Here is a 13019-nt window from a genome sequence, read left to right as displayed (position 1 = left end):
GTTTAAAATGTGTGTATGTATGTAACCTACTCTAATTTTACCAAATTTCTCCCAATATTTATCCTTTTCACCAGTATGGCCAAACTAGATGGGGCAAGTTTCTGTGCTGTAAATGGTTATATGGTTATACTTAGCACACTTATGTTTTATCAAGCTGTTTAATTTTCTGCAGTCTGTAGGTGAAGGGGTCATATCTAAGAGACAACTCCACAGACCCCTTATCACAAACATTGACTATGTACTGGGAGGACAGATTCATCAGAGATGGCAGTATGGTGGAACATGGTATGTGCGTGTGAGTGCCAACCCCAAGGGGTCCTCAGCATTGATATTAGGATCCATTGAAGTCTCCTGGCATCAGATCAATCATGGATAATGGAAACATCTTTCTGATCTCCACAGTGCTCTCCCTCAGCTGCTGAGGAAGTATCCCTCCAGGTTGAACAACACTTGGAAACGGCATGGAAAGTAGCAAGGACACAGAGTGTATTCTAGGTGGAGGGTAGGGGCTTCAATGTCTGTTGGTGGGACCAACCCTGTGATGGTGGTGTATAATTATTCTGTGGTCATTGGTCCACAATGTGTGTCTCCTGGTTATGTGTATCTCAGGTCTGTGGCAGCCAGTTAGTGAAATGACACAAGGGATAGATCTACCTGGGGTTGCCCTCACCTATTCTGGATGTGGTTAATGCACAAACCTGGCAGAGACATAACTCAGTCTTCAGACAAGGTCACCTTTTACAGCACTGTGGCATCGTGATTATGCAGAAAGGGAGGGCAGAGCTGGCAGCTGAAGACAGGGTGTCAATGAGGCTTTTGGAACTATTACAACAGCAGAAAGCTACACCACCACCATGTGTAAGCTCATGGCTTAGTATATCCATCACTCTATCATTGCCATTAAAGTGGGAAGACAGACTTGTCTCAGTGAAGAACAGAAGATCATGGCAAAGGAAAAGCAAGGCATGGGCGATAATGACAAGGCTGAAGCACCTAAAACTGTTTAGCTCCAAGTGCCAATTAGATGATCCATCTTGCCTTCCTCCTGATATCACCTTTAACTCTGAAGCCGGTTTCCACCCAACTCAAGTGCAATTAAGAGATTGCTGAGATCATAGTAAAACCTTTGGCAATTGGCAATCTCCAGGCTGAAATGCAGAAGTCTTCCACTCAGATTTAGCACTGCCTCTGGCCAGCAAGCAGACACAACACTGACAAACTGGAGAAAACTGTGCAGTGGGAAGGCTCAAGGATGGTGCAGTCTGCTTTTAGTGCATCTGTATGAGTTAGGAGACTGCTGTGTTTGGAATGTATTTCATGCACCCTTCAGGCAGAGACTATTCTGGATACTTTTCATTTCCTATGGATTTCTATTAGAATAATCCCTTCTCCCGCATATCTCTGGAAGCTAAAAGATGTTGGTGAAAGCTTCTATCATTCTGATGCCATATAACACATTCTGGACCTTGTTATGCCTTTCTGTAAAGGCCAACTGGTGATAAGAAGGCACCTTTGCTGTCAAGCTCTGTTCAACACTTGCTGCTGTTTGCTGATATGCACGAGTGACTCGACAGACATAACTTGCAAGCAAAGAACTGCCTTGTTTCTGTAAATAAAAGGCAACATTTTATAACACGGGTTCCACAAAAGATATTGCAAACTAGTGTTTGCCAAATCCTTACTTGCTAGTTTATTGAAATATGAGATTGTGAATTCTCTAAATGCTTTTCTTAGGGAAAAGTGATTACTCCGCATAGTCTCTGTCCGAAAAAAAAACAAATGAAAGGATCGGACCCATTTCTTTTCATTGAGGCATTCCTTCATTAGTTAGCTCATTAAAGGAAACATAAACATTTTATTTTCAGACCAACCTTACAGAAGTTTAAAGAAGAGTTCTAAATAAGAGAGAGAGAGACATTGTGATTTGGAGAAAGATCTCCAGAGCTTTGGTCACATTGCTGAAGGAACCATTGCTCAGAGAACCAAAGAAAACAGGTTGCAGACAAAAGGCCAGAACTGGGAAAACAGACCCCAACAACATTCGTGATCTTGCAACCAAATTTTGAGAAATTTGTAGTGATGACTATAAGCAAACCAATGATTTTTAAGTACATTTTCATGGTAATTCTTTAAAAGATTTGTAATATGCTTATTAAAGTGAAAATAAACCATAACAAGCATTGGGTTGTGGTTCATTAGGTATGTGCAGTTTACATAATTATTTTCTCTGATTATCCTATTGTCCTGAGGCAAACTGGTATTTTAGATTATAAAAAGTGCAAATTTCACTGGAATAGAAATGAGACAGAAACAAAGGCGCATTTTCTCATTGTCTATTTAGTGCTCCTAAGCAAGTGTTGGTCTTTTAAATTGAATTCTTAATGTACTCATATATTAATCAAACATGAGACTAATGTTCTCCTTTTTGGATATAGACTGGCTCAACTTAGTAAGTGAAATTCACACCTCTCGGCTACTAGTTTTTGGATTTCACTCTCCAATTTTCAATACATAAATGAAGCTGAATCCCTGCTCGTTATAAAGGAAGTGCTGAATCTTTGCAGTTGACACCTCTTAGTGTAAGACTTGGAAACCCCATGGCACTACTTGTATGAAGATGGCTTTACCAATGTTGATTGTTTCTTTTGCTGAATCTGGGACTTTTTTGTGCTCAATTTGCCTCCAGTTACACAGACAGACATGATTACCCTTCCCAGAGATATTTGCTGTAAGTCAGCCTGAAAATTCATCTGGATCAGCTAAGGTGGTAAATATAGGCATTTGGTGAAATGTATTATTTTTTTGCCATTGCTTTCTGCAATCGCATCAGGCAACTTGCATCGTATTCTTTCTTTTTAAATATTTTTATTGATTATCATAGAAGACTACATAAAAATTGACAATTACATAGTAATCATTTGTATACAAGTAAACACACATTTTTTTAAAAAAAGTATATAAAAATACATCAATATTTACTTGTAATACCTCAAACTATTGATAGAAATGATGAGGAGACAAAATAAAAAAAAAACCTAAAAACTACCATCTAAACTTAATCTAATCTAACCCTTCCCTCTAATCAAGGCTACCTTAATAATAAATAATTAAAAAATCAATAATATGGAACCACTGATGACCCCCCCCCCCGCCCACTTCGAGAACAGGCAAAGAATCACTTGAACATACAGTAATTATTAATTCTTCCAATTAAAAAAAATTCTAAGAATGGGCTCCACAATTTTATAAATTGAAACATTCTATCTTTAATATTATATCTAATTTTGTTTAAACTTAAATAGGACATTACATCATACAGCCACTGTGTATGAGTAGGGGATGAATCACCTTTCCATTTAAAAAAAATAGCTCATCTGGCTATCAATGTGGTAAAAGCTAAAACTTTTTCCTGAGATGCCTATACTGAAGCTTCTTCTACTGATGTAATATGCAGTGTGTTGCTTCACTTAGAAGGACTGTTTGGAGCCCAGAATGATGGTGAGGGAAGAGGTGAAGCATCTCCTACTGTCACAGGGGTAGTTACCAAGGGAGTGAGTGGTGGGAACTGCCAAAATGTTTGGCCTGGAAGTCAGCCTGAAGAAAACTGAGGTCCTCCATCAGCCAGTTCCCCACCATGACTACCAGCCCCCCCACATCTCCATCGGGCACACAAAACTCAAAACGGTCAACCAGTTTACCTATCTCGGCTGCACCATTTCATCAGATGCAAGGATCGACAATGAGATAGACAACAGACTCGCCAAGGCAAATAGCGCCTTTGGAAGACTACACAAAAGAGTCTGGAAAAACAACCAACTGAAAAACCTCACAAAGATAAGCGTATACAGAGCCGTTGTCATACCCACACTCCTGTTCGGCTCCGAATCATGGGTCCTCTACCGGCACCACCTATGGCTCCTAGAACGCTTCCACCAGCGTTGTCTCCGCTCCATCCTCAACATCCATTGGAGCGCTTACACCCCTAACGTCGAAGTACTCGAGATGGCAGAGGTCGACAGCATCGAGTCCACGCTGCTGAAGATCCAGCTGCGCTGGATGGGTCACGTCTCCAGAATGGAGGACCATCGCCTTCCCAAGATCGTGTTATATGGCGAGCTCTCCACTGGCCACCGTGACAGAGGTGCACCAAAGAAAAGGTACAAGGACTGCCTAAAGAAATCTCTTGGTGCCTGCCACATTGAACACCGCCAGTGGGCTGATAACGCCTCAAACCGTGCATCTTGGCGCCTCACAGTTTGGCGGGCAGCAACCTCCTTTGAAGAAGACCGCAGAGCCCACCTCACTGACAAAAGGCAAAGGAGGAAAAACCCAACACCCAACCCCAACCAACCAATTTTCCCTTGCAACCGCTGCAATCGTGTCTGCTTGTCCCGCATCGGACTTGTCAGCCACAAACGAGCCTGCAGCTGACGTGGACTTTTTACCCCCTCCATAAATCTTCGTCCGCGAAGCCAAGCCAAAGAAGAAGAGTGGTGGGAAGGTAGGAGTTGGTCGAGGAAGTCGTGGAAGGAGCTGTCTCTGCAGAAAGGCTGAGGGGAGGAGAGGGGAAGATATGTCTAATAGTGGCATCACATGGTAGGAGGTGGAAATGGTGGAGGGCCATATGTTGGATGTGGAGGCTGGTGGAATGATAGATAAGAATAAGGGGAATCCTGTCCTTGTTAGTATGGGGCGGAGGGAGCTAGGGAAGATGTATGAGTAATAGAGGATATGTGGATGATGGTTGAGCTGATGGTAGAGGGGAAGAAGGAGGACATCTTGGATAATCTTGCATGGAAGGAGCAGATGAGGCGGAGATGGAGGAATTCCAAGAAAGGAATGGAATCCTTGCAGGGGACATGATGTGGAGAGATATAATTGTGATAGTTATGGGAGTTGATGGGTTTGTAGAAAATGTCTGTCGAGAGTTCGACCCCTAAGATAGAGACAGAGAGATCGAGAATGGGGACATTGTTGCTAGAGATGGACCAAGTGAATTTGAGGACAGGGTGGAAGTTGGTAGCAAAGTGAATAAAGTCGACGAGCTCATCATTGGTCAAAAAAGCTGCAATAGGCCCCTCATTTTGGAGAACATCAATGTCAACATGCTTTGGACAGATGCTCAGATCAGTCAAGAGTATGTTTCTCTGTGTCATTCTGAGCCACAAAGACAGGGATCAGTGTTTAATTCCATGCCTGTATATAGACAGTTGAGCAAAAGTAAGGGCATTGGATCCATCAAGGAAATTTTGAGACCAAGAAATAGGGAAGAGAAATTGAGCAAAAATTCACAGTGCTTGTGCATGGATATAAACTTTACCCTGCAGCAGAACCTCAGTCCTGCATTTAGTTTTTGAAAAAGTCTCTGTAGTAAGAGAACCATCACTCACTATGGAGGGAATGAGGTGAAAATGTGCTTGACTGGTACCAAGATGATGTTTTGCTTTATGAGGATCAATTGAATCGACAGGGGCTGTGTTCTCCAGAAAAGAGTGAGAGGAGATCTCAATGACATGCGCAAAATACTTTAAGGCTCTGAACCCATGCTATCTCACTTTGACTAATTTTGTGAGGCTTTATCAAGACAGCCATGAACAAGTGTGTCCCCTCCCAATTGTTCACGTTGTTCCCTAACCAGAAGCCCTGGATGAACAATGAAATCCAGACCCTGCTGAGAGCCAGATCACAGGCATTCAAGTCTGGAGATCCCGAGCACTCTACAGGAAGCAGGTATGACCTACAAAAAAGCCAACTCCCGGGCAAAGAATGGGAACAAGGAAGTATATCAGACACCTGTGGCTGGGCCTAAATGACATAACCTGCTACAAAAACAAATCTGGTGCAGTCGGAGACAGCAAAGCTTCACTTCCTGATGAATTCAATGGCTTCCATGCCTGATTTGACCATCAGAACAGGGAAGAACCCTCATGTCCACTGATGATCCTCTCCTGTCTGTATCCGAATATGATGCACAGACTGCCTTCAGGAGAGTGAATCCAAGGAAAACATCTGATCTAGATAGCATACCTGGCTGAGTACTGAAAACGTGCTGATCAACTTGCCAATATATTCATGGATATCTTCAATGTCTCACTGGAATCAACCTGCTTCAAACAGGCCTCAATTGTACTGGTGCCCAAGAAGAATGTGGTTATCTGTCTAAAGGACAACTGACCAGTGGCACTCAGCTCCTGTCTGAGCAGTGATACGGATCCATTCCAATTTGCCTACCACAGCAACAGATCGACACATCTAACCCTAACCCATATACCCACCACTCTTTACACTCCCTTTAAAACGTCCCCTCTCACATGAAATCTATGCCCTCAAGCATGAAGCTCCCTTACCCTTGGGAAAAAAACTATTTACCTCATTAATACCCCTCACAATTTTAGATACCTCTATAAGGACCCCGTCAGCTTCCTGCATTTCAAGGAGGAAAGTTTCCATTTATCCAGCATTGCCTGATCTTTCAAGCCCACAATCTGGTAACATTCTTGAAGATTTAAAAAAACTCAAATTATTTATTTTTTTAATTAAAAAAAAATTAGACATACAACATGGTAACAGGCCATTTTGGCTCATGAGTCTGTGCCTCCTCATTTACACCCCATTAATCTACACCCCTTGTTCTGCATTCTTTCCAGCTGAATGACATATTTCCTGTAACTGGTTGACCAGAATTGCACACAGTGCATTCTCACCATGTCTCACATGTCATTTATTGTTCATTTTAATGTTTATATTGAATCCTAAAATCCTCAAATCCTCAGTATCATAAAGCTGTACTGAGAGGTGCTTACTTCTGCATAGTTTGTTTCAAATCTTAAAATTGCTTTTAGGTCAGTCTTAATTCAACAGGTTATTGGATAGTATATCTGAATTGACAAATTTAACAGGCAAAAACTGATAGTGCAGTATAAAGAGAAATCAATAGCAATATCCCATGAGCAGATTTTAGGACATACTTATACACCTTCAAATTCCTGTTGACTGAAAGGGTCAATTCAGGGACTTAACTATCAGTCATTTGAGGTCCACATAATTGCATTGATCACTGATTTTTAGCCTGCTTTCCATGAAGATTATACAGTCACATGAGCAGTTGAGGAAGGGGCTTCCAACAATCTTTTTGGCAACCACTAAAGTCTTTAAACAAACCATAATAATCCTTTATCAAGCTCATCTCCATGGTTTAGCAATGCCATAGTGGATAATCATGTCTGGCAACTCAGCGATGTTTGCTTTTCAAGAGTCCCTCTGCTATTGTTACAATGGAAAGCTGCAGAGTGGAAAGTCTTTACTGCACACATCCCTCAAACATAGATGCACAATAGTAATTCCATTTTGCAGCATGATCTCCATAGTGGCAAAGAACTGGGGCAACGATTCATTGCATTGAACTTATAGCAGTGTGTAATAGGTCATTGAACTCGATTGGTCAGTGTTGGCATTGATGCTTCACACTGGCCTATTCACTTCATTTCTTCCTGTTATCATATCCTTCTACTCCCTCGTGTACTTATCCATCTTCTTGAATTCATCTCTGCTACTCATGTTATTGTACTATTAAGACATAATTCAGACAACATTACAGCTGCACAGTCAAATTTTTCACCTTAAAAGCTGTCTGAACAGAATGGATGATACTTGCCATATCTTGGAGAATTCAGCTACTTAATGGCAGATTTCACTTTTCATTTCAAAGAACCGCACAACTCAACTAACACTTCACTATGCTTAAGGCCTGAAAAATACAGCCCTACACAAGTGTTGGTACATCTGCCAAATGGATCATTCTGCTGAAAGACTGGTGGAGAATTAAACACATGTTCAGAGAGCAGCAGAACTGTCTCTAGAAAGGCAGAATCACATTATTGTAGGATTAACGAATGGTGTTGCAGTATTTTGCCTGTGTTATCCCCTTTGTAGATACAGATAATACTTTCAAGTCTTTCCCCATTGATCTGTATTTTATTTCCCTTCAAATATTTATTCACTTTTCTTTTGAGCACCATAATTGGATCCAGTTCAGGTTTTGTATTCCAGTTCACAACAATGTTCTAAGTAAAGTGTTCTCATTCCCTTTGGTTTTCATGCCAATCACCTTAAATCTGTTCCAAAACAGTTTCTCCTTCAGTAAATGAGAACACTAAATTATTTTAACTTCAATATTAACTCTTAATCTTAGTTTCTTTTGCTTAATTTCTATCATACTCTTTAGTTTATTGTTGTTTTTGCAAACTATCTACATCTTTGATCTCTATAAAGTCCTCTCAAGGTCAAAATTTAAAGAGGGGGATGCAGACTGAATAGTATACTCTATCCACTAATAAACTCAATCTCTCTGTCAATAAAACCATGAATCCAAAATGTTTTCTGTATATTTGCTCCACTCTGTCCTGCCATCCTAGAACACTTGCGCAAATGTATTTGGGGGGCACAAGAGACTGCGGATGCAAGAAAATTGAATATAAAAAATACTGCTGGAGATTCTCAGCAATAATGTTGCAATATTTTGTCTGTTACCCCTTTGTAGATACTGATAATACTTGCAAGTCTTTCCACATAGAATGCAGTGTTTCTGCCCAAAACCAACAATTCCACACCCCCCCCCGTTCCCCTCCTCTCCCCCCCCGCCCCCCGCCCCCCCCACCGATGCTGCTTGGTCTGCTGTGCAAATGTATTGCAACCTCTCTATCTCTGCACCCGTGACTATTAAATGTTATATGGATCGGTGGACCTTTTCTCCTCCCTCTCAAAAGGTTTCACTTCACCTAATAGTGTCTATGAAGTTAACAGAACCAAATTTTGTAAGCTTGCCAGCAGAAGTAGTATGTGTGGTTATCATCATTTAGCTTGATTTGGGCCACGGATTAGACTAATTTCTGGACAGTGATGTCTATTGATTTCCATGAGTGGTTTCGTATATGTCTGGTGCCTTACATGCATTAAAGTTAACTACTTTGCTCATTTTGGCATCCTTCAGTTCTCATTTCTTTTGGTGTGTTTTTAGATCCTTCCAGCTTTTTTGGGGTAAAATGACTGAACAACATTCTTCCATCTTTGCCATACCGTCAATCCACTGCCACACTATGTATCAGAAAGCAACTCTTTTGAGGCTTCACAATGAGTTGCATGCTTCTCTGATGAAAGCTGTGTTCTGCATTTGGTTCAATTAAAGCACAAGTACATCTATTGCTGAACCGATCCATTTACAGGATATGGATCTGATTTCCTCAAGAAACATTCTTTGCAAGACTACAAAGTTTTCTGATTAATAGTGTGGTAATTTCAATAAGTACATACTGAATATATTTGCCTACTTTTTAAAGTTCATACAAAAAGCTTTAGAGAAATTTTAGGATTTTTACACAACAATGGGGAGAACCAACTTTACTGGAGCGTTCCTTGTAATTAATTGAATGAAAAAAATTGAACTTTGTCATGGAATTGAGTATTTGGTTCATGCTTCTTCCAAAGTATAAAGGATGATAGAAATCCCACTTGATCATTCAATTGTCATCCACATAAAATACAAGAGTTTAGTTGAAATGTTGAATTGTTTCTTCTTGTCATGTGTACAAATGTGCAGTGAAAAAGACTTTTGCATGCAAAATAAAACAAAAGTACTGAGTGTTTACAGAAAAAAGTGTTATTCAAACTGCAAAGAGCTGCAGTCAGATGGGCTTGTGAGATCAAAAAATCATCCTTTATGTAAGTGAGTTTGGAAATTGGAAGGAGTCATTGGGGAAATGCTGAATTTTATTTTCCTTCTGAAGAAGTAAACATGTAGCTGGTAGTAGTGTCAGTGTGGTTGGACCAGGACAATTTGTGCCTGATATTTATGCCTAGGAACATAAAGCTTTCAACCATCTTCACCTTATCACCTTGGTACCTACTTTGTAGGTTAGTCTACATATTTCATCATGAAGGAAGAATGTCTCCCAGAATGCTTTGAAATGACAATGAACAATGTCTCTCAGTTGTTGTTTTGCAAAGAAGATTTCACCTCAACACAGATGAACTGTTTGTGAAAATTAGATATGGGAGGAAATAGTCCAAATAAATAAGATAGCCTCCAGTTTAAAGTGAATTGGAGCTTTGTCACCACTACATTTTAATCTAATGGACAGAGTGAATATTGAAATTGAATTATTCACAGAGAACACAGGAGGCTTTTTTTTTGTCACGAGGAAAAGAAAATTAGGATTTTTTTATCTGAACGACTGCATTCATAAATAAACTGCAGTGAAGTACTTAATTGAATGAATTGCAGATCTCTTAATATGTGTAGAGCAGCTTAAAATTAGAATCATTTGTCTGAGTACGATCAGCTGAATTCTGCTAAAAACCTTATCAAGTGCACTCGGCTGCTTATTAATCTATTACTTTATTTTCTTCCCCAGCTTATTCAACAAATGGGCATTTTCTGAGAACCTTTTTATAATGGCACAACATGAGACTAATTAAGTGAATGCTATCTTTTGAAACCACATAATATAATTCATCTCTGTTTTGCACACATCTCCAGACAATAGGTGGTGGAAAAAATTTGACCCCTTTTCATTGGTCAGGTGATTGTGTGATGTAAAGCTGTTTGTTGGGTCGATGGCACTGGAGGATTGAAGTGCAGTTGCACCCAATATGTTCAAGTGGTGGACCATCGATTTTAGAAAAAAAATCACATTTTTAAGCTTTGTATTTAAACAGCTGTTCCAATAAGTAACGGTATCTGCTGCTCTGAGGGATGATGTCAATCATGTGTGCGCTTTGAGGTAATGGAATCCATTAATAACAAGGCCCTTCATGGCCACTTTCAGGCCAATTTTAAGCATTCTGTATGGATTCTACATTAAGCAACATACCCACACATTTGTTTTGTTCACATGTTCAACACAACTAGCAAAAAGTAATGAAATAGGATTTTATGTTATCGGCAGATAATTTGTCTGTGAAGTGGAACTGCTTTCTAAACGTATGCAATAACTAACACTGGTCACTGATTACCTCAAGTGATGCTGTTACCAAGATGCTGTGAATTACACATGCACACTGTCGTTCATAGTTTGCACTGTTTTAATTTCAGCTGTCACCAAAGTCAACATGATCATGTGATTGTGACTTAACAAGATAACTTGAAATGACATTATACCATCTCAACAGGCTGGATTGTCACTATTTCATGTCAGAATTTGAAGAGATAAAGAACAAGAAATGCTGTATATGCATGCTACAAAATAGCCCATTAGCCAAGAGAAAACCATTTAATTTTAAAGGATGGATGTCACTGAGCCCAGATCTTAACATACACGTGAAGATCTTTGATACAGCACTGATTTTAGAAGGAATATTAAAAGATAGCCTAAAAAAATTATGTTCAACATATCTACAGTACAATGCTGGAATGCTAAGAAGATACCATAGTAATGAGGGAATAGGGGGTGAGGGAGGGTTGGGGATCAAGAAGGCCTGAGTATTTATGACAAGGAAGATGGAAAGAAGGAAAACCCTAATGAAAATCAGCTTGTAAAAACAAGCACAGTCAGTATTGGCAAACACGCACAGAGTTTGATAGATACTTTGGCCAAATGTTTTGTCTCAGTGCAAATATTTAAATAGTTTTTGGACCAGAAATTACCAAGATCAAGGCATGGAGTAAATGATGAACGGGCTTCATTGTGGGTTAAAGCTGTAATTATCTTCCTTTCTGTTGCAGGCAATATTACAAAGTCTTTCCAAAATATTAATGATATATGGCTCTCTATACAAAGACTATCATTTTCTCTTATATTCTACTTTAATGAAAATTCTTACGATATATCTTAGGACAGATGAAATATTACTGCACTCATTTGATAGTTGAGTACCTCATGGTGATAAGACATAGGAGGAGAAATAGGCTATTCAGCCCATCAAGTCTGCCCCACCATTCAATCATGAACTGATCCACTTTCCCACTCAGCCCCACTGCCTAGCATTCTCCCCCATAACCTTTGGTATCCTGGCTAATCAAGAACCTATCAATCTCTGCCTTAAATACACTCACATATTAACTCCACATTCTTTCCCAGTTCCAGATTGATGTTTCATTCGCAATACTGCAGCCTGGACTTTCAGAATACCAATTGTTCGGATCAAAATTTTCATCTTTCAAGGCCAAAGTCTTACCTCAAGTTAAATTTGCCTCGATTGATTAATTAGCCATTTCTGAATTTGACTCACATTACAAAATTTTAATGTCGGTCATAGAAATAATTGAAAAATTAAACTGAGGCACATTAGGACGATTCTGAGGGGCAAAGCATTTTAGAAATATTAGGGTCGATTTACATGTTGTCCAGCTAGTGGATCTAACATCAGACTTGGCAACTTGCTGTCATCTCAGCACCTTCGTACATGCTTGAAGAAAAAGTAGCCTCAACAAAAAATCTTAGAATCCCAATTGTTATACTAAATTACAAATTGCAGAGTTTGTGCTATGTACACTCCGACTATTTGCACTAAAGGAGAAAGTATTCCTTAATGGAGAGTGGGATAGTCTCATGAAATGGCTTGGGAAAATGAGGCATCTATATAAAACAACATGGGAGACATGGGAGCAAAATGGGCTATTCAGCAGTGGGCAAAGTCTTTCATCTGTAAATTAAAGAAGTGCCCTTTCCTTTCTTTATTGAAGAAAGAGGAATACAACATTAGTAAAATAATTTTTTAATGACTTCAAGTGGATAAAATGCAAAGTGAACATTTTTAGCTCTTTTCTATGACATTAGTATGGATTCTTACCTGTTCAAATATAGTCATATCATTTTTAGAGAGTCATTGATATAAGGAACTGGTCAGTTGTTTGTGTACAGTGGAGTGTTACTTGAAAAGCTTTTTCCTTACAGGGAGAGAGCGAGAGAGAGAGAGAGAGAGAGAGAGAGCGAGAGAGAGAAATTACAGTCATGCAATCAAAAGATCTGGGAAGGCAAAACTCATGATATGGGAAAATTAAAAGGAAATCTAATGACTGGAAA

General features: G+C 39.6%; 2 long non-coding RNA genes across 2 annotated transcripts in view; one reads left to right on the top strand and one right to left on the bottom strand.

The window, feature by feature from the left end:
* The window catches only part of LOC138760086 (uncharacterized), a 26252-nt gene extending 15168 nt beyond the window's left edge, over nucleotides 1–11084 (bottom strand). Inside the window, exon 1 of the long non-coding RNA XR_011355390.1 lies at nucleotides 11011–11084. This is a non-coding gene — a long non-coding RNA (uncharacterized lncRNA). The remainder of the gene's footprint in view (nucleotides 1–11010) is intronic.
* LOC138760084 (uncharacterized) lies at nucleotides 10618–13019 on the top strand. Its single transcript, XR_011355388.1, has 2 exons — nucleotides 10618–10778; nucleotides 12891–13019. It is a non-coding gene; the product is annotated as an uncharacterized lncRNA (long non-coding RNA).

This window comes from Narcine bancroftii, chromosome 4 (assembly GCF_036971445.1).
Source record: "Narcine bancroftii isolate sNarBan1 chromosome 4, sNarBan1.hap1, whole genome shotgun sequence".
NCBI lineage: Eukaryota > Metazoa > Chordata > Chondrichthyes > Torpediniformes > Narcinidae > Narcine > Narcine bancroftii.
This window is presented reverse-complemented; position numbering and strand designations above follow the sequence as displayed.